This window comes from Talpa europaea (assembly GCF_964194135.1).
Source record: "Talpa europaea genome assembly, chromosome: 6".
NCBI lineage: Eukaryota > Metazoa > Chordata > Mammalia > Eulipotyphla > Talpidae > Talpa > Talpa europaea.
In genome coordinates, this window is record NC_140072.1 from 96,741,924 (window position 1) to 96,768,459 (window position 26,536).

The following is a 26,536-nucleotide window of genomic DNA, read 5'->3' on the forward strand; positions in this document are numbered from 1 at the left end:
TAGCAACCCTGCATTGTATTGCAACTGACAAAAATCAGCAAATTTATTTTTTTGCAAGCTGAGCTCCAATACAGCACGGACAACTTAGTCTCAAAAGAGTAGGTAGCAACCGAATAAAGAGCTCATTTCCACAATCTCCCCTAAATGTCAATTAAATGAACATGACTAAACATTATTCTTATGAAAGAATTTTATCCTTTTATAGTACCATTTTATAGTACATGATTCTTTTAAAAACCTATTTTAATGCTAAATCTCAGAATCACTGAGTTACTTGTTTACTTCATGCCAAACAAGAAGTTATTTTTTTTAAATTAAGTATTATTCTATCAGTGAAGCAATCTAAAATTTAGTTTTAATTGTGAGTGCATTTTTTCTCTCCCAAAGAACAGCTAAATTATTTCTATGCCACTGACTTTCTTTGGCTTCTTAGAAAAATATTTTAAATTTGCTTCTTTAAAATTTATTCATTAAAACTGTAACTAAATCTTAGTTTTAATAAACTTCAACGAAAGACTTCTGAAAATCTTGACCAAAGTTACACAAGTTATCATATAGGCTAAATGTTAGTTTATACATAAAATTTTAGGATAAATGAACAGCAAGTATTCCCAGAATTCTGAAAGCTAGTATTCCCAGAATTCTGACTGGCTTCATCAAAGGCAGTACAAAAGTTGGCAGTAAATACTAAAAAGAAATACTTAAAATTCATTGTACTAAAATTAAAAAGTCCTTAAAAAATTCACATTAATAAAACCTCCACATCAATCATATAATCTTCTTTTATGTGTAACTAGAGTGTTTCTACTAAAACACCAAATTATCTCTTACTACTTTAAATGGCTTACTCAGGTTTTAAAGGAACTATGAAAACAGAAAAAAAGAGTAGTTTAGCCGTCTTTGTAATTGAATGGTTTATAAACCTCTCCAGCTTATGAGTCGGCTTTTCCTTGGCATTTGGACTTTGGTTAAAAAAAAAAAAAAATTGGTAGTGATTTAATGTCAAAGCAAGATTTTCTCTAACAATATTTCATTACAGATAATAAAAAAATATCCTTGACATATCTTTTTACAGAAAATGTAGCTGAACAAATCTCCTAAGAAGTATTAGCAAGGGTTTTTTTTGTTTTGTTTTTTTTGCATCAATTTACAAAGAGAATTTAGCTATTGTAATAAAATCATTATTTATGAAAATCATTACTAAAGAAAACAGATTCACTTGTATGTACATCTCTAAAATAATGGTATCTGAATGATTTAATTCCTCCTCAAGCTTTTGATAAATCATAATATCCTAAAGCTATTTAATGATCTAGAAGGAAATTAGACTACACTGACTACTCTTATGTAACTTTTCATAAATGTACCCTTTAAAATTCAAAATAACTTACACTTGGATTTACATATTCAAGTGCCTAAATATTATGTTGTAGGTGTACAGAAAATACCTAGTTTTAAATTGTATTACTTTCTAAAAATTTAGAGAGTTTCTATTAAAAAAATTCAAGAAATCACACAAAATGCCAATTATAAATCAGAGGGAAGCTGTCATATTCTTCTTTTCAGTCACTAAGAATTTCTTCCACAGAAAATATTTTTTCCTAAGTAAATATTGCTGTACAGAATAATCACAAAGTCGCTCTTCAGAAGAAAATAAAAAAGTAGATTGTTATACTTGCCATCAATCAAATATATATATATATATATATATATATTCTTGTATTTGAAAGTATCTCACACTGATTCTAGCACTGCCCTTAAAAGAACTTGTGGTGTATTATATTTCTAAAATGTATATGGGAGCATGAAGAACAAATGAAAGGAAAAATTAAGGAGACTTTTCAAATAATACAAGAAAGATGCCTACCATCTCAGACTGAAGATGATAATACTAAGTAAGTTTGCAGAGCTAATTTTTTAAGGAAAACTCAAGTGCTACTCATAAGATGACAGTAAAAGGCAACCGTCATTAAACGTTTTATTACATACCAGATAGCATGTTACAAACATGTTATCTCAATTCTCGGAACAACCATAAGAAAAGTGCTGCTATTCTTACAGATGAAGAAACACACTTAGAGAGCTATGGAAGCTGCTAAGATCAGTAAGAGGGAGAGGTGGCACAAGGTTGGAAACCTAGATATCCCTCTTCCAGAGCCTACAGAGACCATGTCTGCTTGCAGGTCTCACATTAACACCCAGAACCTGGCATAGAAGAGGTATTCATGAGGTAGGTGCAGAATACAAAATAAGAAAATATGAGTTTGCCTCCCTTGATAAAATCTCACAATGCAGGTATTCTTAAAATGTTGAGTGACTTTTGGGAATGCAAATAATATTTTTAATGTCATGTCGTGTCATTTAAAGAACACGAGGTGAATCATCTCACAAGAGTAAAAAATATCTCAAATTTGTCTACTGGTAAATCTAGACTTTTCACATATAAGAAGACTTAACACTTTATGACTTGTACAGTCCAGAACTGACATATTATGAGAAAGAATATGATGCAGATAAGTACACACAGACTCTTGAGTCTGACTTGTGTTCAAATTCTATCACTGTTCGCTAACTTGCTTAAGTGACCATAAACAAGATTCTTAACTTCTTTGAACTTCAACACTGTAAAATGGATAATCAGCTGACAAAGCTTTTATAGGCTTAAATTATAAATTATATGTAAAATAACTCATCATAGACTTTCAATAAGCACTGGTTATTAATTTATGTATAAAGGTATCTTTATGACATAATCACAAAAACAAACACAAAAATGCACATTCACATTAACTAGGTTTTCTACTTAGACATGAACAGAATGGATAACTTTAAAAATGCATGCTTAATGCTGTGGTGAAATAGTGTAAGGTACAAGAAAATATCTTGAATTGTTATAGGCAAACGGTTTTCTTTTGTATTAGTTAAAAACACATATGATGAGTTTCTGGGAAATTTTATCTTCCAGTTTCATGTATGAAATTGCAAGAACAAAATAATTACTGCTGCTATTTTATCAGCAATTTAATATTAACCAGCAGTAATAAGTTGATAACACAGTCTTAAAGACATCTCTGTCTAATACAGAGAATGGGCTGGTGGTTTCCAAAAGCAAGGGGTAGGGAGAGGTGGACAGAATGGGTGAAAGGGGGTCAAAAGGTACAAGCTTCCAGTTACAAAATGAGTAAGATATGGGACTGTAGTGTAGTATCATTAATAATACTGTGATGCATATTTGAAAGTTGCTGAGAAAGAAGATCTTAAAAGTTCTGATCATAAAAAATGTAATTATATATGATAATGGATGTTAACTAGACTTATAGTGGTGATCATTTTGCAATATATGCAACTATTGAATCATTATGTTGTACACATGGAATGATATGTCAACTATACTCCAATAAAAAAGATGCCCCTATTTAATAAATTATGTTTAAATGTTTTGAACTCCAATGACGTTATTCAAAGTTAAAATTAGAGCATCTGACTCATAATTATCCTTGCTAATAAAGCAGAGATGTAATATGGACTATCTAAAACAGCATGCAACTTAGAAATTATTTGCATTTACTTCTGAAATATATAATTACTACTTCTGTAGCCAGCTTAACTTTCTAATCATATTTCATTATAAGCTAATATTAAAAAATAATTTGCTTCTGTGAACAAACATCAAGGAGGGGAAATAAAAGAAAGTGTGCTAAATAGAGGGAAATACCTAAGATGAAGTTTATAATTTGTCTAAAATAACATATAAAGCAATGACTATGTTCTACTTCTTTGGACAAAGATAAACAACTATTCAAGAGTTTCTGTTACACAAAAATCACATATATTTTATTTATTTTATTTTTATTTATTTATTTTTTTTTGTGGGACCCTCGCCGGCGGCCGGGGAACAAACCAGCGCTGCAGAGGCTGCAGGCAGCCTCGCAGCCCAGCGCTCAACCGCTGCGCCACCAGGGGAGGTCCAAAAAAAAAAAATCACATATATTTTATAAGTTATGTTAAAAATTTCCAGTTATAATATTGCAAAAATGTACACCATTAGTTTGAATAAAAATATGGAAACTCTAGTTTTATTTCAATCACTAGTTATCTTTTTAAAATACTGAATTAGATGTTAAAGACTGAACAATTCTATTTCTTTATTATATATGTCTTAAAAAACAGTTCCCTACATTAAACACAATACAGCTAACCTAAGAGCACAACAGATTGTTCTAAACCTAGGATCCCAGAGTATTCAGTTACACTTAAAGCAAGTTTAGTAGCTATATATTTTTTAAGATCTAGTTTTTAAAAATTCTTTTTTAAGAATTTTCAAAGTAATTTAGATTAATGTCGTCTAGGAAGTTTGCCATGTATTTTTCTATATCATTAAAGCACAAAATTGAGCAAATCTATTGATTTCCTCTTAATTCCAGCCCACTGATTTTGTCTCATAACAGATGTTCATAAATTTTTTGAATTCTCAAGAATTATTGAATACTAGCTTTAATCTCACTGATGGCTTGAAGTTGTTAACTTTCTATGACTAAATATGGTTTTACAAAGAACTAGACCATTTAGCATTTACTTTAGGTATCATACCATTTGATGAGTATTAATTTATATTTTATTTTCAGAAAACCTTAAAAGTCTGAATGTAGAGACCCATGGTCCTACAACCTAAAATAACTATTTTATTACCAATATTTTATTAACATCATTAATGTTTAATTAATATCATTAATTTTGATTAATAATTATTAATATTAATATTTTTATCCACATACAGACATTTTTAAAGGCACTCTTATAGAAAAAGGAAAGGCCACACATAGCTATGCACAGAAATATTAATAAAAGTTGAATGATTAACAGAAAAGCTAAGCAAAAGAATCTAAAAGTCATAGGTGACTGATTTATAAAACAACAAAATCAAAACATGCAACCACATTTAAAATACAGATTTACTTGTTATGACAAAGCCAAAAAACAAGGTATATTGATTCAGTACATAAATATTCAGTTACTCTGAGAACTGAATGTAGACTTTATTAAAATGTCATTGCAGCTCCCAGTTTTAGTTCCTTTCCTCATTATCTTAATCAAAATATGGATTATTTGGATATTAGACACACTGCATATAAAAAAAGAAGGTTTAATTGTAGCTCTTGCTATTATAGAACAAAAAAATTATATGGTGAAAGTTCACTAGATAGATACACTGAAAAATAACAATGCTTTATACACAAATTTGGCAGGTATTTAAGTCATTCTCTGTTTTCATTCTGTAACACCCTAAGTCTTTCATTTAATTATATGATTTAATAAAAACATTTTTAGTAGCATCAATCATAATTCCCTATATATGAAAAAAAAATGTACCAAATAGTAGTCAAAGCAATGGAAAAGAAAAGCAGCTGAGGATTTCAAAATCAAAATAAAAAAAGAGACTTATCAATTCTACCAATGTTAGGAATTACTAAAGATTATAGAAAAGCTGAAGCCTATTCTGCAGAAACTGGTTTCTGTTGACAAGGGAACAACCACTATTGACCTACCTCTTCCCCTGAAGAAACCATCTATTATTGTTTCAGTAAGCTCCAGGTATTATGATATTATTAAAAAAAAAATCGCTTCCCTGGGAAAGTATGTGAATGAGTGGGAGGGAATAAAAAAAATGGTAAGTGCTGGTAATATGATCTTTTAGAAGAGATCATAAAAATGCCTGGCATTTCTTGAGGTGTTACTATGAATCAGGCACAGTACTAAGTACTTTGCATTAATTATCACTTTGTAAGTGCACAGCAATCTTGGTGCAGAGATTGCTAGATACGTCCCCAACATTCATTCTTCCCTTCTTTATTAGTAGTTTACTTGTCAGTAAACCAACCTGATTCAATTGTACTCAGAAAAAAACCTGTGTTCTGTACTCAGATAAAAACCTATTTTCCTGTGTTCTGTGGCTACAAGTGTGGCCAAGTTATTAAGTTTTGATCAATAGGATATAATAGGGTATGACTTCAACTACGCTCCTGTAAAAGATTACCAAGATTCAGAAGTCTTTTTGCCTCCACTTTGCTACCTGGGACACAGATGTGATGGTTAAGACTGCTACAATAAGTCCACATCATTTTGAGGATGGAAGACACAGGTTGGTGATAACCATGGAACTACCATACCAGACCTGGACTTTTTACCTCAGAACTCTCTTTACATGAGAAAAATGTTAAAGGTACTGATATTTTGGGATGTCCCTTATACCAAAAGGTGGGCAGTACTAGAACCTGTTTTACAGATGAGGAAATAGTCCCACAGAGCTAAGCACTTGCTACAGTCACACAGCTAACAAGCAACTGTGAAAATATCAAGCTCTTAAACCACACAGTGGTAACATCTTCCCATAGACACTGATACTTTGTGAGGGACTCTGCAGAGGACATGAAAAGGGACAAAATAATGTTAAAGGAAGGTTGACATCTCCACTCCGACTAGGCCAAGACCTAGCTTAAAATACCGAAAACACCCAAGTTAACCAACAGGGAACCTTCCCAGTCTGGTAAATATGCTGCAAGAAAAAGCTAAGATCAAGGCTTCTGAGATAAGTGAGGTCACAACCACAGACGGCAGAAGGGGTCTGACTGGTAGTTCACAGTAAGTCTAACCAGGAAGGAACCTCTGTGAGCCTGGCAGATTTTCCTCATTCAAGTATAGAATCATTATTGGATTAAATGCAGAACAAATACCCAGGAATAACAAACTGATTTCTAAAAATTGCTCAAGAAGAACAGCTAAGAAAAAATAGAATATCCTTAAACAAGTTGTGGGGGAGGGAATAAGTGCATTAGGGTATTTACCTATCAAGTAAACAAAGGAAAAATCTTTTAGATTTCTGCAATATAGTCAACTTTAATACTACAGCTCCCTGCCCCACTTTGGGAGTAGAAGAGTATGAGGGTAGAGGGAAAAGAGCATAATCCTTCTCTGTTTCCCGAGAGTACCAACCAATTTTTTTAAAAAATAAGAATTAAATGGCATCTTGTATGCTCTGTTTTAAAATTACCTGGGAGGGAGTGAAGTAAGAAAACTGGGAAAGAGAAATAGTCTGAAAAGTTGAATTTGTGGAAAGTGGGAAACAGATATGGCCAATTTTTTAGGAACAGTAAGAGATAATAACGAAAGAGTTACATCAGCAGGACAGTCATGTGTACCCGAGCTAGCATCATTCTTCTCAGCTTTCCAAATTAAAAGGTTTATGGTTAACTGCTCAAGTAATTAGATATCTTCCCCACAATAATATGTCAATTGAAGGATCAGGAAGAGTTAGCACAAAAATACTGGAGTACTAACAGTAAAGTTCACATGCTTAAAAAAAAAAAAAAAACAGATAAGAAGTGACTGAAAGGACAATGATAGATGAATTTTTCTGGTTATACACACTGAATTTGAGGATCCCTTGAAAGGCAGCAGCCACACATTAATAGATTTTACTTCTAAATACATACTGTTTTTGTACTGTGAAGCTTAAAGGATTAAAATATGAAGTTATTCTTGCTTAAAACTATTTTTACATAGATTCCTGGGAAGCAAAATATTTGTAAATCATTAGAATATTTAAATACAAGAATACAGATGTTAGAAGAGTCCACTGGAAACAAAAAGTACTTTGGGAACGGGTACACTAATAAATGAAAGATGTCAATTAAGACCAATACAATTATATGTCTTGGAAACCAGGCATCTTTGTTCTTTTTATTTAAATTTTATTTTTTATATTCCCCATACAATTACAACCCCCTTATTTTGACCCCAAGCCCTCCTTTCCCCGCCCCCCTCTCCCCATAGAGTGTCTCTGGTTCATAGTTGTTTGTCGATTTTGGTATTTTCTTTCTTACAGTTATTCTTTTTCCTGGTTCCTTATTTAAGTTTTCTAGATGCATGCTGTGAGTGAGATCATCCGGTATTTTTCTTTTTCTTTCTGGCTTATTTCGCTGAGCATGATCCCTTCCAGCACCATCCATGTTGCTGCAAGTTGCATGTGTTTATCTTTTTTGAATGCTGAGTAATATTCCATGGTGTATATGTACCACATCTTCTTGTTCCAGTCATCTATTTTTGGGCATTTGGGTTGTTTCCAAAGCTTAGCTATTGTAAATAGTGCTGCTATAAACATAGGGGTGCAGGTGCTCTTGGGAATTGATGTTTCTGTGTCCTTTGGGTAAATACCTAGGAGTGGAATTGCTGGATCATATGGAAGCTCTATGTTCAGTAGGTCAAGAAATCTCCACACAGCTCTCCATAGTGGTTGGACCAGTTTGCACTCCCACCAACAGTGCAGAAGAGTTCCTTTTTCTCCACAACCTCGCCAACATTTGTTGTTGCTAGTTTTTTTAATATGTGCCATTCTCACTGGTGTAAGATGGTAAAATCAGGCATCTTATAGCATATTAAATAACTAAACAAGAAGAGGGACAGAAAAATGTTCTTATTCTAAAACATACAGGGAAGATGCCTGATAGCCTAGGCTTCTATCAATCTTATAAAGTCAAACAGAGAAGGACAGGACCAATGACACAGCTTGGTCAATCTTTCCAGACTGAAAACACATCTAGCTAAAATTGATGATATTATCTACTGCTTAGCTTCACATTAATGACAGATTTCTTTTAAATTTTATTGTAAGTTAATACAAACCTAAACAATTCCTTTTCTTAGACCCATATTTAAAGAAACGTTTATATAAGACATTTAAATTGTCTTTATAACCTAAGCCCCTTAACTTTATTTTTCTTCTCTCTCTCTCTCTCTCTCTCTCTTTTTTTTATGCCTGGTCTCATTTATTTATTACATTTAGAAAAGTCTCATTTTTGAATGGACTCAGACTTAGAGGTGCAAACTCCCAAAGACGACAGCCTGTCTCTTGGCAATCTGTTCTTCATGTTTTTCTTGGCTTCCTTCATATTTTTGGCTGAAAATTTAATATACTTTGTGGTCTCTTCCTTTTTTTCTTGGTATACTATTTCTTTGAGCAATACACTGACATTTACATTGCAGAACATGTAGAGTAACAAGCTGCTGAATCATGGGTGCTTTGGTCCTAGGTTTCTTACCATTTTTGTTCAGGGGTTTTCTCACAACATATGAGCAAACATCATCTCCTTTGAAGAGAGTGCAAAGTTTGTGGATTCTATTGGCTCTATTAGGCAATGAAGTACAAGAGTATCAGTGAGTCCAGGAATATTCTTCCTCCCTCCCTGTTTTATTATTAACGACTGAGTTGAGAACACTTACGGCATCAACAATGAGAGCCTGAGCAGTTGTGCTTTTTTTCACCGGTCCTCCTTAGACTACAACAGGAATGCCCCTTCCTCAATAGCAGGTGAACCAACCATGAGTCAAGACACCTTGCTTCATGAGGAAATCTTGTCTGTTGTTCCTATCACTGATTTGTAACCACATAAGCCTACCATATTTCACCCAGAGTGTCAGCAGCAACCTCTGTAGCCATACACCTCTCATAAAAGGTATGAGATTTGCATTCATTATCCACTTCAATAAGTTTCTGGTAGTCAGTGGCTAAGACGTTCAGTTTCTTTTTCTGTTTATAAAAACTAAAGTTTATCAAACAACTTTAAACGTAAGTATTATCTGGAGGTAAGGCACTTAGCTTACTTAGAAAGAAAAGTTGATATATATAATTGACAAATTTAAGAGTCTTAGCTACTTACTCAAAGATTCCCCCAAAAGGATCTCTCTGTGCCAAGTCTTTTAACTTTGACTTACTATTTTGTAGTAATGACTTTCCTTGAAAGCATTATGAATAAAAAATTTAATTCTGGGCCTCCCCGGTGGCGCAGCGGGTTGAGTGCTGTGCGGTGAAGCTGTCCACAGCTTCTGCAGCATGAGCTCGATCCCGGGCCAGCCAGGGAGAAACCCACATGGCGTGGCAGACCTCTCCTGCCTTGCCCACTGCTCCCCTCAGCAGTGTCTTCGGTCCATCTGCCTGTTCTGCTCCCCGCTCTCTCTAGTGAATTCTCTCCTGTGCCTCTGACCTGTACCCCAGTTCTTATATAAATAAATAAATCTTAAAAAAAAATAATTCTAAGCTGCCATTAGTTAAAATGTGTGAACCTTTCCTTTTTGAGTCAGCCAGCAAGAAGGAAGGGAGGTATATGAAGAGAATTGAAGACATGATATCTGAGTATCAGTTTTGTTTTCTGATGACTATATACAACCATTTAAGAGACTGGCAATTTACCAGCATAAAGATTTTATGACATTTTAAAGAAAATGTCATGCCTTCTGCATGCCATAGCCTTCTAGAAAAACATCAAACCCTATATGGAAAATTAACTGAGTAATTTTTACCAAATAAAAAGTTATTAAAGCAGTACACTGAAGTAATTAACAGGACTTGAGTATGTAAGGTCACAGAAATAATATTAGTAATTTCACTAGTTGAATTTCACTGCAAACATGCCAAAATTAAGGAAAAATAAAATGACCAATCATTTTTCACATGATATAAGCAACGTTGTCCAAATTATATCACAGCTTACAATTAAGACAAAATGTACTTATTATAAATTAGATTTCAACATCAAAGGAAATAAAGACAGGAACTATAGAGAAGAAATATAAGTATGGTTCAATAAGTAAATCAATTCTTTGACAAAAGTATTTAGTGTACAGTCAGTTATAAAAACCCTTTATTAATAATATAGAATTCCTTAAGGAATACAAGAAATATATGTGTTTCTATAATTTTTTTCTCTATATATAAAATTACAACTGTATATCTATAATTTTTTTCTCTATATATAAAATTACAACTGTATATCTAAAATAGACCAAAATATCAAGTCAAAAATGGAGACAACAATTCTACAATGGTGCTGAAAAGTAACTATATTTTGTAAAAGTCACCCGTGAACCCTCTTTTTAAAAAAGCAAATCTAATGTTGAAATTTAGATATTAAAAAGGTAAATGAAAGCAAATAATGCAAGAGTAAGATAGCATGACCAAGACTAGAAAAAGGTACAAATGTATTTACTATTAATAGTAAGGTGAAACAGCAAGGGAATTATTTGTAGAGCACAGTGTGAATCTTTAAACCCTTGACAAAGTGAAAGCACAACCAATAAAAATTTAGAAATTATCCTGAGGAAAATAATATCCTAATTTTTCACAACAGAGAATCAAAAGATTGTTAAAAAGTAAAACCTGGAGTTAAAAGAACTTAATATAGTGATTCCTTCACTCCCTTAGTTCTTCCTTCCTCATACACATACCTTCTGCCCTTGACTTCAGAAAAGAGTTCTTGGGAGTTCACATTTATTGCAAAAAAAACAGCATTTATTTGACATTTGGCAGTTTTTTCCTTCTGTTATGTAGTAAATTAACTGTACTTGTGCCTATCCCCTATAATGGTGCATTATTTAGATCAACTCTTCCACTGAAAACAACTATAAGGCTGAATCTTAAAAGAATAAAAAAATTCCAATACAAAAAGTCATAACCAAGGTCCAAGTATGGGGAAATAAGAATCCCTGAGGTCACAGGCCAATTTGGGGAAAATGACTCATACAATAGTATCAAAAAAAAAAAATCAAATTATCTAAGAATAATAAAAAATGTACAGGGCAGCTATAGATAAAATCATAAACATTACTGAGTGAAATTAAAGAAAATCTTGTAATATTGCAAGAATCAATAAAAGATGTCAATTTTTCTTAAGTTGCCATATAGATTCAATACAATTCCAATTGTAAAAATCATTTTTCACATGATAGAAGTGTTTTGTGGAAAATTTCAATTTGATTCTAAAGTTATATAAAAATGCAAAGGGTCCAAGAATAACCAAGATACTCCTGAAGAACAGGTGGGAGGGCTTTCTGTCCTGCACACTGATTAGTACTTAGCTAGACTAAGACAGTGTGGTGTTGCACATGGATAAATGAATCAACTAATACAACAAAGAGAGTCTAAAAATAAACTTGCATTTTAATAGATACTATGGTAAGGTGGCACTGCATGACAATGAGAAAAAAGGTGGACTTTTAATTTATTTTTATAAAAATCTATGTAATTTTTTAAAAAGATTTATTTATTTATTTATACAAGCATTGGGTACAGTCAGAAGCGCAGGAGAGGGTGAGAGAATTCACCAGAGCCAGAGCGGGGAACAAAACAGGCAGACTGACAAAATACACTGCTGAGGGGAGCAGTGGGCATGGCAGGAGAGGTCTGTGCGCCATTTGGGACCCTTGCTGGAGGCTGGGTATCGAACCAGCGCTGCTGAGGCTGTGGGCAGCTTCACAGCCCAGTGCACAACCACTGTGCCACCAGGGGAGACATAAAAGGTGGACTTTTTAAAAGTATGTAATATTCACTCATATGGAGGGAAAATAAAATTTGACCTTTATTTCATACCATACAGATGGATTATAGATCTAAATGTGAAAGACAGTACAACAAAGCTTTTTATTGAAAATGATAAGAGAATACTTTTATGATCTGGAAAATAGAAGATTTCTTAAATGATACACAAAAGTATAAACCACAAAAGACAGGGATAGTAAGTTGGACTGCACTGCACTTCTGTTCATCAAGATACTTTCCAGAGACCAAAAAGACAAATCACAGAATAAAAACACTAATGAACCAAGTAACTGTGTGCTATACCCAGAATATATAAAGAACTACAATTCAGAAATAAAAAATAAATCCAACCAACAAAAAGCATGGACAAGAGGCCCAAACAAATATTTCATAAAACAGGAAATCCAAAAGCACCACAGACGTACAAAAGGGGTTCAACTTCACTAGGAATCAAACCACAATGAGAAAACACTACGTATCCACTATAATAATTATTTAAAAAAAAAAAAAAAACCCAGGACAATACCATTGGAGAGGAGTTGAAAGAAAAAAGAAATTGCATACATATACTGCAATGGGATTATAATCTGGTATATACAACTCCGAATAGTTTAAAAACATCAACTAGAATTGAACATCTATCCTGCAACTAAAGGAAGTCCACACTTAAGAATATACCTTTTAAAAAATTATATTGAGGGCACACATATATCACATACAAAGACATGACAGCATTGTAAATCACAGACTAATATAAACAACACAAATATCTAGGAACAGCAAAAATGGCTAAGCTGTGTTAAAGACACTCTGGACTAGAGCAAAAAAAATGAAGATTACATAAAAGGAATCATCTTAGAAAACAATGTTTGGTGGAAAGATACAAAAAAATAGTACATATCTTTAAAAGTATATATATATATATGGGAATCCCCAAAGAAGGTGTAGGATCTGAAAGTCATACCAATGTATATGCAGAGGAAGAGATAGTCCTGCAATTTGCTTTCAAGTAACCAGAAATGGATAAGAGACACAGGAAAACGAGATAAAAATGTAACATGATGAGCCTTTAGCTACTAATTTTTGAAGATGAGTTAAGTATATGGAAACATATATTATTCTATTATTTGAAATTTTTTCATTAAAAAAATAAGTACAACCTTAAATACCAAACATCCAGATGAAATGAAATTACAAAACAATTACACAAAGATAGCTGAGAGTTTATACATATGGTGTAATGATTTTCAAAACCAGATTTCCTAAACAGTTTACACAGCGCTACAGTATCCTGCAAAATAAAGCAGAACAGTTTAAAATGGAAATCCTTCTCAACTTGTATCAATAATGCATCATTTGACTAGGTCTAAAGCAAATGAAATTTGTTTCTTAGGATCTGTAAAAACATCACTATAGCCAGGTAACAATCTGCACTATCCGACTAAGTCAATCAAGACAATTAAAAACTGGCTGCAGGGCCCCCCCTGTTGGTGCAGGCGGTTGAGCGCAGCACTGTGAAGCTGTCCGCAGCCTCTGCAGCGCCAGTTCAATCCTGGCCAGCCAGCAAGGGTCCCACATGGCGAGCAGACCTCTCCTGTTTCTCCTGCTGCTCCCCTCAGCAGCATATTTCGCCAGTCTGCCTGTTCTGCTCCCTGCTCTGTCTCTGGTGAATCCTCTCACCCTCCCGCGAATCTGGCCTGTACCCCAGTTCTTGTATAAATAAATAAATAAAATAAAATAAAAACTGGCTGCAAACAAGGACTTATAATTAACACAACTGAAAGGATGTTAAACAGAATTAAAAACACGATTAAAGCTAATTCTTTTCACTGAAGAGTAACTTCAAGAAACAATGATAATAAAAAATGAAATTCATTACAAAAGTATTTAAAGCAATTGAAGTTTTAGAATGACATATTTAAGTGCTAAGGATTAAGAAGTACTGTGAATTGTCTGAGTAAAACGAAAGATAATATTGAAAGTCACTAATAGTGAATGAGTGAAAAAGCTAACAGTTGTCTTTTGAAAAATACTATGCCCAAAGTGATCAAAATATTCCTCATTCTTCAGTATGAGCAATGAAAAGGGAGAAATAGACCAGAAGCAAGGAAAACAAAGAAGAAGATACACAGCTGGGGCTACATTAAACTAAAAAGCTTCTGCACAGCAAAAGAGACAATAACCAAAACAAAGAGACATCCTAGGAATGGGAGAAAATATTTGCACACCATACAACTGATAAGGGACTGATATCAAAGATCTGAAAAAATTTACATAATTCAACAAAAACAAACAACCCAGTAAAAAAATGGGTAAAGAGCTGAAAAGATATTTTTCCAAAGAAGAAATACAAATAGCCAACAGGCATTATGAAAAAATGTCCAACATCGCTTATTATCAGGGAAATGCAAGTCAAAACCACAATGAGATACTGGTAAGAATGGCCCATATTTAAAAAAAAAAAAACAAAAACAACAACAAGCTGGAAACAACTGCTGGTGAGGATGTGGAGAAAAAGGAACCCTCTAACACAGCTGATGGGAATGCAAACCGGTCCAGACACTAAGACCCCTCAAAACAATAAAAATGGATCTCCCTTATGATCCAATTATTCCACTACTAGAAATCTACCCAAACAACACAAAAACACTAATTCAAAAAGAAATCTGCACTCCTGTTTACTGCAGCACTATTTACAATAGCTAAGATATGGAAACAACCTAAATGCCCCCAAACAGATGAAAAGATCAAGATGAGGTATATATACACAACGGAATACTACACAGTGATCAAAAAAGATAAACTCATGTCATTTGCAGCAACATGGATGGAGCTGGAAGGCATTATGCTAGCCAAAATAAGTCGGAAGGAGAAAGAAAAATATCAAGTGGGTGGTTTCAATATAGGTGGAGCATAGGAAAACTGAACAAAGGGTCAGCAAAAAAAGACAAAACTTGGGGGAAGGGGAAAAGAAAAAAAAGACAAAACTTGTAAGCTGATCATAGACTTGAGGCAAACAGCAAAGGAGGGGAAGGGAAAGGAGTCGAAAGAGGGGAGGGAAGAGCACAAGGGACTACGGTGATGGTTCATGGGTGCTATAGTGGTTTAAGAACAATGGGCAATACACCTGAAGAGAGAATGATGATGTTAGAAAATAAATAAATATTCTAATCTGAAAAATGTATATGAGATATGTACAGCTATATGACAATTAACTTCAAAATGATACCAAATTAGTCTCTTAAAAGAACATGGTAGCCCAAAAAAGGATGAGTGCCTCTGGAATTAAACTGTGTCATCTGACACACTCCAGGCATTAAATATTTCTTTTCCTCTCCTTTCTCATAACCTTTATTCCAGTGGCACTGTTCAGTCTCTGAGATGCTCTGCACCACAGCCCCTACCTTCCAGACTATGAAAATATTGCCAGTCTTCCACATTCCCAAAGCGGTTTCACTAAGATTCATACTGTCAGGAGTGTGTGAATTTTCCTTTATCAAAGTAGGGGAGAGCAGTCATCCTCAAAGCTGGATTCACTCCCCAACATGAGCATACATCTAGCCCTATGCCTCATCCCTTATATTCCAGTAATGTTCCAAAACCATCACGTACCTCTGCATTTGTTATTTCAGTAAGCAAAGTGCAGGCCTTGCTAACACTTGCCCCAATGAATACTTCTGATCTCACTCAAATGCCAGGTTCTCCATGAAAATTTCTTTTACTCATTCAGGATGATTTGGTTGCTTCCTCACTCTTGCTCCCATTGAATTCCTATTCATTCTGTCCCTTTTCTTGACACTAACCCCTTCGAGGACAGGAACTTTGCATTTCTTTAAAACATCTGGTTCTCAGGGCTTGGTAGAATAATGTCTCCTAGAAAGAGGTCAAATTAAATCTGCTCAAAAATTAACTGTTCATATTTGTGTGGGTTTTTCCTGGGCTTTCTAGTCTATTCCATTGAAAAGGGTTATGACAGTCAAGCTTTCCAACAATAGAACATTACATCTGGGAGACATCTGTTTCAACAAGACAGAGTTTGTAGGCCCCTGTTTTACTCTAACAATGAATGGATATCTTTGAATGCTTCTTGTCCTAAAATATCTTTGGTCTACTATTTCATACTCTACCTTCAGACTATGACTTTTTAATCTCCTAATATGTTCTCCATTTAACTGTGCAGCAAAGCCACTGCCTGTAATGTCAGAAATACCTTTGTCAGTAAAGTGAGTCCTTTTCAACCAATTTCCCACAATTAACTCTCTCTTCCCCTCCATTTCTCCCGCTCTCTAACTCTGCCTATTCAAAAATGATCTGGATCAAAAAGGAAGTCTCTTCCACTAACAATGTGAGAAAATTACTATTTAATTTAGATTTACTCAAGTAAATATTTTACTTAATTAGATCTACTATTTACTAATTAGATTTACTATTTACTATTAAGATTTACTATTTGATATAGATTTAATATTAATCAATAAATTAAGTCATATGATCTTATTGGCTAAAGTAGCCCTATATGCACTACTCTTTAGGGGATACATAAACTACGGAATAGGCAAAACCTTGTGCTGCATTTTCTTAGGTTCTCAGGTGAATGTTATGATATCATAACATACAGGGTCACCTTCTGGAGAAATTCAAACCATTAAAGATATAGTAAACTATAATTCTACAGTTACTATACTCTACAGTGAAGGTGGAACTAATCCATATAACTAAGTCGTGTCTTTCTAAGAAGAGGAAACTTGATCACACAGAGACACACCAAGGATGCACATACACTGAGGGATGCAACCACGTGAAGAGGCAGCAAGATGGCAGCTGTCTGGAGGCCCAGAAGAGAGGCTTCAGGACAGCAAACCTGCTCTCTCCTTAATGTAGAGTCCAGGACTTTGAAAAAATAAATTTCTGTTGATAAAGTCACAGTCTGTGGTATTTTGTTATGGCGGCCCTATCAAACGAATATAGTATGAATAACACCTGTGATTTAATCTTTTTGAATCAACTAAAACATCTAATTGATGAATTTTAGAAAAATGCCTTTTTTTCCTGTGCTTTGCTTTTTTTGTTAACAAATTTTTACTGATAATCACCCTATATTACAAAAAGTATACAAGTCATAAGATTACAACTTCACTGACTTTTCACAAAGACAATATATCCATATAACCAGAACATTGGTAGCTGTGCTCTCATTACAAATTCATGGATTCAATATTAAATTTTCTATACTAATATCTTACATATTCTCAGTAACTTTATTTCTTCCTAATAGAGTTTATTGTTTGCTCTTTAACTTTCAAGCGTAAGTCCTATGTGAACACAACCAGTATTTAGAACTGTGGTAATATCAGAAATATTAAAATTTCTTAAGAACGTGTTAAAAACAAACCAGAGTCATGGTGCCAGCATTTTAAAAATTTGTATTTCTTTTCTTCTTTTTTAACAGAAATAGGCTATGGTAATCTTTGTGAGACACACAGTCTGGTAAACTTATCATTACAGAGGCTTCAATTAATTTTCTTTCTCCCACTTAGCATCTTTTCAAATTTTTTTCTGACAGGACTTAGAAGCTAGTAAAGACTTTGTGGAAAGTGAATGTCAGCTGAATCAGTGGTGCAGTTAATTTATTTGAATTACTTTTCATGAATTTCATAGTCTTGAAATGAAATTGTTTCCAACAAATGACTTTTTTCTTTTAGCTAATGAAGCACTACTGCATACACAGAACGTTTCCCGGCAATTGTCTTCCTGAGTAAATGATATTCAAATGTAAAAGTTCTGAGGCATTGAAGTAGTTATCTCAAAAAGCAAAAGACTATAGAGGGTCTGTATACATAAAAGCCTAAGGCTAAAGTGAGAAAAAAGATGAGTTGGTATCTGAAAGAACTACCTTGAGATCAAGGACTTGGAGGAATTGGAGAGGTCCAAATGAAAAGGATAGGGACCAATGTTTTAGGGGAGACTACAGTGGAAGCCCAGAGATGGAGCAGCAGCCTGGCCAGTAATACTGGGAGGAAGCAGAGATAGCTGGGACAGATGATGATAGTTGGGGCAGAATGGCAACAGGGAGTTGCCTGACACAGCAGTGATCAGGAGAGAAAACAATGTTTGCGGGACACAGGCTCACTTAAGTGCTCTAAAACTACATATCTTGCTTGCTATTTAAAATCTTCCTGAACCTCAATCTTGGGATATTTAGATCTAATGAAGTATACTTTACTTGTAGTACATCCAGGAAATGACATTAGGATTTAAAATCACCTGGATGCATGGACACTCAAGTGAAAAGACTGAGGATTAAAGAACACACCTGTGCTCTCATAAAAATTACTAATACAAGTACCTATGATCAGTTGTGAAATAGGGCAATAAATAATTTGATAAGAATTATACCAAATTTACTCAACAATTTTTTTTTTTTACTCCACAATTTTTATAAAGATGGAGGTATATGTTAAGATTATTCCTATAAAGACAATTTTCACTTTCAGAGTAAAGATAGAGCTATACTTGACTTCTGTATTATGATTTGGATTCCTCAGACACTGACTCTGAGACAAGATTTTAGAGTTCAGGTAGTTTATTTGTGAGGACATCATAGGAAACACTGAACGAGAACTGAGAAAAAAGAGACCAGAAGAGAAAAGAAATCCATAAAGCGATTAGTCTAGAAAGCTGGTACCAGCTACACAGGAAAACTATTGCTTAATACTGCTGCAGGGTTCTCTAGAAGACAGTGTAAGGTGTGGGCCTTGGAGTTAAACTGCCAAATCGTCAGGGGAACTGGGTATTTAACCACCAACTCCTATCAGATATTGAAGGTCATAACCAAAGTGAGCACTAATATCCTGGCATTTCTGACCTCCCTTACAGGCAAGCAGAGGAGCTGACAGCAGAGAAAGCACTCAGAGAAAGCACAGAGAAAGCACTGAGTGCTCTCTCTGGGTGCTGAGATTTAGAAGCTGCCCAATGTTACAGAAATGGTGAGGGCTGAGGGACTATTAGGGGACACTGACAGCATCACTGACATACAATCCTAACTGTGGAGTCTGTCCATAACTTAGGAAAGTAAGAAACATTGTTCTTCACCTAGAAGCTGCAGAAAAAGACCGAGAGCTACTCTAAATTGCCAGACATTTTCCTTTGCTAAAAGTGTTAAGTGTTCTTCTCAAGAAATTGTTTAACTACTATACAGTAGGAAAAAAATCTGCCAAATCCTCAGTCATTAAATTCTGCTTGGTTATATGAAAGAAACTGAAGCTGTAAACAACCCTGGGTAATATGTTTTTTTATGCCCTCTATGAGCAGAGGAGGTTAGTAGAGAAGCCACAACTTTCAACCATACGCTATTCTCAAGAAAGGCTCTTTTAAAGGAAAAGGAAAAAAATGTCAAAACAGTATGTGTTCATCTGTAGCTTTCCCTCCCCCCTACCCCCCACACGCTTTTTCTTTTGGAATAGCTAATGAAGCAGTATAAGCAAGAAATTGTGGATTAATACACATAGAGAGTTAAAAAAAAAAAAGACTTCAGCTGAATTTCTTTTCAAACACAGCAGTCTTTCAGAGCATGCTGGCTCTCTATCAGTTTCATCTCTAGCCAGGCCACAGCTGTCTATTTCTAATGGTTGGTAAAAACATGCAAGAATGAAGTTTTTATTTCAGAACTTAAAGATCTTTACTAAGTCTTTTTGCCTTAAGGATTCATAAAATGACCTAATTTTAGAGACAGTTATTTTAAAATTAAACCCAATTTAGTTGAAATTGGTTTCTCTAACCATTCTTGATCAATTACTTCAATTTTTCCAAGAAACTGATATTCTAAATAGATTGGTATACAAATTGTATATAATGTCCTGGTTGTTTATACTGAGATATACAAATACATTCTCAATCCATTTAACTGTACTAAATAACACTTTTCATTCCATTCATCATATAAATCCTAATTCTGCTTCCAGTTTACTATTAATTTTTCTTTTAAATGCTGTTTATTCCTTAGTTTCACTTTTTAAATACTGCATTGACCAGATTTTCTTCTTTCTAAATATATCTGTTAAGTACATACAACATTATACACAGTTTAAGTCTTGTCCCCCAATACTGTCACAAATTTGACAACAGTGCCTCAGCACTGCTCTTGAAATGACTTTCTATTTTGACTTTTTTTATCAGTCAAATTTCTCAAACAGTTCTACAGAAAGATTGCTTCACTTCATAGTAATACAAATGACTAGATGAATTGTATTTTCACCAATGGTATCTCTACAAGTAGTATCCGAAGCTGTGCAATTGCAACCACTGTGACTTCAGGTAAAACTTGGACCTTAAATCAGAAAACAACATATTTAAAGGGGGGTGGGGAAGAAATCAAGAAAAGGTGGAATTTGAGCAATAAATAGTTGCCACTGGTTATTTCTGTAACATAAAAAAGTACAAAACTGATATAAGGAATAAAAGGCAGAAAGAGGGTGGAGTAGAAAGAAAGGGAAAACAACAACAAAACCAAGTAAGTAAACAAGTTCTAATCACTCTTGCTGCTGCCTTCAAAGAAATTATTTTATAAATACTAACAGTTACACCAACTAGCTTGTCCATTAAAAATAACAGGTTCTCCTATACTAGATCCAGCTTTCTCACACTTGGCACCATGACATTTGGGACTGTATAATTCTTTGGTATGAGGGGCTATTCTGCACACAGGAGGATGTTTAGTGGCATCCTTGATCATTAGATACCACCAGCACACCTCTAGCTGTGATAAAAAATATCTTAAGAAGCTGTCAAAGTTGTCCCCAGGTGGGAACCACTTTACTTGATAATATATAAACATATACATACACTTGGAAAGTGACAAGATAAAAATCTATTCATAATCTGATAATTATCAAATTAATTTTGCTTTTGTATGGCACAGCCAATAGGGAATTTATGATATCAAGGAACGGAGTTTTTTAACAACTGAAGTTATTTATATATCACAGCCAACAAAATCAAGAATAAAGTTCAACAGAAGTTTTCAAACCCATTTTGGTAGGCCTTAATTCTGTTATGAATAACTTTCTGCATAACCATTATGTCAGCATTGGGTACCTGAAAGTGGGACTTGAAAGAGTATGGAAGAAGGGGCCTCCCCGGTGGCGCAGCAGTTGAGCGCTGGGTTGCAAAGCTGCCCACAGCCTCTGCATCGCCGGTTCGATCCCCAGCCATAGGCGAGGGTCCCACATGGATTGCAGACCTCTCCTGCCGCCCGCTGCTCCCCTCAGCAGTGTACTTTGTCAGTCTGCCTGCTCTGCTCTCCCCTCTGGCTCTGGTGAATTCTCTCACCCTCCCATGCTTCTGACTGTACCCAGTGCTTGTATAAATAAATAAATAATATTTTTTTTTAAAAAAAAGAGTGTGGAAGAAGCTGCTATTTTTTTTTTACATGAAAGTATCCCATATTGTATGCATGTTTAAAAAATAAAGAATATTTATGCTTTACAAAATAATAAACTAAATTTAAAGTCTTTTCTTCTGTAGGAAATTATTATGAGTATTTTCACCATATGAACATAATACAGTTTCAGCAATAAAAGTATAAAGCAAAAATGATAAATTACATGGAGAGAAAAGAAAAATCAACTACCTGGTATTTTCTCCATTTAAAGTTTAATATGAAAATGGAACACATATACTCAAAAAGTCAGAGAAGAAACCATGCCTAAATGTAGAGAAAACCTTGAATAAGGTTTAAAAATATAATATGCAGAAAATTATCAGATAAACCCTAGCAATAAATTGAAAAAGTCAAAGAAAATGAGTTTTTAAAGATTAAATATTTTAAATAAAAACTGTTTCAGTAACTTAGTTTTAATATCTTATGTAAGTAATTGACGATAATATGTAGCATTTGGTTTGTAAAGAAGCTGGCTTCCTAAGATCTTAAATATACATGAATCAAAACAAAAAAATCAATTTATATTTTGAAGCTACAGAAAATCAAAAGGAAAAAGAGAAACAGTTTGTATAGCTTGTTACTTCCTGCAGGTATGATAAAACTGTCCTAAGTTATTCCCAAATATTTCACAAAACAAGAAATGGAGAGGTTTGCTTAAAGCTGAGTGTGACTGAATTTTAGAATAGGTAAATAAAACATACAATAAAGGTAAAAATCTGGTGCTTTCTGAATTCTCTTCAAAGACCTAAACAAAGATATACAGAAAATGAAGGTCCAAAATAGCTACTTATTTCTAGAAACTGTAACCCAAATTATAGTACATTATAGGCAATAAAATTTAAGAGAATTCATGAGTACTGGAACCGAAACTTTACAATGACTGAAACAGAAGAGGAAAAAATGTGCCAATATTCCTTGTATAAATTATCTCAATTCTTCAAATGAATAATACTATAATTATCTAATTCATATTCAAAACACTGTCATTATGATTATTACAATACAGATATAGACAAGACTACATGTAGTACCAAAATAAAAAATGCATGGTAGTAAGACTAAAACAGAATTCAAATGTCTTTCATCCTTACACTCTTCACTAATTGTTTGGCATCTCTCATCAGAAAACCTGGGGACAGAATTTTCAAGTTTTCATTAATAATTATTTTTGATCACATAATTTATGTTTCAGGAAATTTTCTTTTTTTTTAGTATTTTATATAATTCTTATATCATATTTCATTTTTGTACAACGTATGCATTTTTATTTTGGTTATATTCCCATACAATTGCACGCCCCCCTTATTTTGACCCTAACCCTTCCTCTCCCTGTATCCCCCCACCCCCCGTAATGTGTCTCTGGTTTATAGTTGCATGTTGATTTTGATTTTTACTTTGCATTAATTAGTCTTTTTTCCTGGTCCCTTATTTAGGTTTTCTAAATTCCTGCTATGAGTGAGACCATCTGGTATTTTTCTTTTTCTTTCTGACTTATTTCGCCGAGCATGATCCCTTCTAGCTCCATCCATGTTGCTGCAAACTGCATGTGTTTATCTTTTTTGATTGCTGAGTAAGATTCCATTGTGTATATGTACCACATCTTCTTGATCCAGTCATCTATTTTTGGGCATTTGGGTTGTTTCCAAAGCTTAGCTATTGTAAATAGTGCTGCTATAAACATAGGGTTGCAGGTGCCCTTTGGAATTAATGTTTCTGTATCATTTGGGTAAATACCTAGGAGTGGAATTGCTGGATCATATGGAAGCTCTATGTTTAGTAGGTCAAGAAATCTCCACACAGCTCTTCATAGTGGTTGGACCAGTTTGCACTCCCACCAGCAGTGCAGAAGAGTTCCTTTTTCTCCACACCCTCGCCAACATTTGTCGTTGCTAGTTTTTTTAATATGTGCCATTCTCACTAGTGTAAGATGGTATCTCATTGTAGTTTTGATTTGCATCTCCTGTTTCAGGAAATTTTTAAGAATTCATGTACTAAAGAAACAGAAGAAAGGCTTGTCACAGTATTCCCTACAATGAAAAATACCTCCTCAATCCACTATTGAACTTTTGTAATTGCTAGTAATTTGGATGGTACCATGTAAGTCATCTCTAAAGAACTTCCTTGATTGTTTCCAGTTACATTGTAAAGATCTTGTTGTAGGCAATTGTAGACTTGTTGCTATGCTTCACAATAATGCACACTAACTCCAAAATAATGGTTACCTCTATAAAGGGAAACAGGGATGGGACTAGGAAAAAGAAAGCTAGAATGCCAACTGTATCTAAAATGCTTTATTTCCTTTAAAAAGAAAATACCAGCCTCCCCTGGTGGCACAGCGGTTGAGTGCTGGGCTGCGAAGCTGCCCGCAGCCTCTGCAGCGCTGGTTCGATCCCCGGTCACCCGGGTGAGGGTCCCACATGGTGTGCAGACCTCTCCTGCCACCCGCTGCTCCCCTCAGCAGTGTACTTTGGTCCTTCTGCCTATTTTCTCCCCACTCTGGCTCTGGTGAATTCTCTCGCCCTCCCACGCTTCTGACTATACCCAGTGCTTGTATAAATTAAATAAAAAGAAAATACCACATATGGAAAATGTCAACAATTATTAAAAAAACAGCTGTTGTGGGCACAGGTTACAATTATTCTTTACACTTTTCTACAGGCTTGAAATATTTCAACATAAAAAAAACTAAAGAGGGGTGTCCCCTGGTGGCGCAGGTGGTTGAGCGCAGTACTGTGAAGCTGTCTGCAGCCTCTGCAGCACAGGTTCGATCCCGGCCGGCCGGGGAGATACCCACATGGCGCAGCAGAACTCTCCTGTCTCGCCCACTGCTCCCCTCAGCAGTGTATTTCAGTCAGTCTGCCTGTTCTATTCCCTGCTCTGTCTCTGATGAATCTTCTCATCCTCCTGCACATCTGGCCTGTACCCTGGTTCTTGTATGCTTGAATAAATAAATCTTAAAAAAAAAAAAGGGAGAGAATCAAAATCAAACAAACAAACAAACAAACAAACCCCCTAAAAAGTAAATTTGAAGTGGGGGCCTCCCCGGTGGCGCAGAGGTTGAGCGCTGGGTTGCGAAGCTGCCTGCGGCCTCTGCAGCGCCGGTTCGATCCCTGGCTGCTCCCCGGCCACCGGAGGAGGATCCCACATGGTGCGCAGACCTCTCCTGCCACCCGCTGCTCCCCTCAGCAGTGTACTTCAGTCCCTCTGCCTGCTCTGCTCCCCACTCTGGCTCTGGTGAATTCTCTCACCCTCCCGCGCTTCTGACTGTACCCAGTGCATGTATAAACAAAAAAACAAACAAACAAATATAATAAATAAATAAAAACATGCCTCTATACAAAAAAAAAAAAAGTAAATTTGAAGTTTCAGTGAATTAGTGAATTTAACTTGTCTTTTCAAGCCTTAATATCATCTTTAGATTCCAGTTTTTTCCTCCTCCTTAGCCTTGCACCCAAATTATTAAAGCTACAGTAAAAACAACCATGTACTTATGCATGCATACCTGAACATGAAAAGAGAATAAACAAACCTTTTACTCTCTTCCCAGACACTGAGTAAAAGAATGTTTTCTGGTATTAGGCTAATTTTTTATAGGGTAGACATGGCTCAGGCAATTGGCAACACAAAGCTGAACATCTGTAGTCAACCACAATGTTGGTGGCAGTTGAGGAAATATGCAAAACATTAAAGCCACACATTTTCGCTTCATTTTATTCTCCTTTACAAGTATAAGATTCTCAGACACTGGCATGTTTCTCTCTCTCTCTCTCTCTCTCTCTCTCTCTCTCTCTCTCTCTCTCTCTCTCTCTCTCTCTCTCTCACACACACACACACACACACACACACACACACACGCTTCCTATTCCACAGGGCCTTTGGGCCTTAGTTACTGGGAGAGTTGCAAAACCCGGTGTGGACTACAGATGGCTGCCATATGAGAGACAGTGCAGGAAGGACAACCTGGAGTGCTGAAAATTCATCAGAGTTGGGTAAGCAGGTAGACCTAGAAGCATATCTGTAAATTATTTTAAAAAGAGATTATTTAAAAATTTTATTTCTAAAAAAATGTACTTTTAAATATCAGGAAATAGAGAGGGTCTACTCAAACATTCTCTTAGAGTTTTCATTCACACATGTGTATAATGGAGATTGAACTGAACTATGGGGACTACACCTGAGGGAAGAAATCAAATACTGTGCAAAAATTAACAATGTAAGAAAATAAACTCATTAATTAAAAAAAAAAAAGTCCTGCCCTTGTGGGGTTTTGAGGAAGAATTAAATAATATATGTGAAGGCAGGTTACACAGCAATATATAAGTGTAATAAATATATAATACTTAAAGGAATAACAACGGTGTTTCAAATCCAATAAATGTACTGAACTCTTAATACTAACAGCAAACACTGAATCAGGTATGCAATCCACTGCAAAAAATACCACACATTTTTATCTAGTAAATGCCTTCATTTACTACACTTGCAGAGCAGTACCATATGAGGCAGACTCTAAATTCTAAAGAATCATTTCAGTTTTCAAAATAATCGGTAAATTCAGCAACTTCAAAGAGTAGTCCCATTTAATATATATATTTTCAAATATAAACTAACACATTCTAAGATGCATGTGTTACCAAATTCAAACTAGAAAGCAAATAAATCAGGCTACCATCAAATAGATTCTCACATACTTGCAATTATCTCAGCTGCTAAGTTATCTGGGGAAAATA

At 34.8% G+C, this 26,536-nt stretch overlaps 1 protein-coding gene and 1 pseudogene across 4 annotated transcripts in view; both read right to left on the reverse strand.

Annotated features, from left to right (window-relative positions):
• GTF2F2 (general transcription factor IIF subunit 2) overlaps positions 1-26,536 on the reverse strand; it is a gene marked incomplete at its 3' end in the record, with an annotated part of 125,651 nt that overhangs the window by 75,369 nt on the left and 23,746 nt on the right. The window lies entirely within an intron of this gene.
• LOC311172507 (small ribosomal subunit protein eS6-like) lies at positions 8,962-17,768 on the reverse strand (annotated as a pseudogene). The gene is made up of 3 exons: positions 17,760-17,768; positions 17,148-17,318; positions 8,962-9,583 (listed from the first exon to the last, which is right to left on the reverse strand). The product of its transcript is annotated as a small ribosomal subunit protein eS6-like (transcript).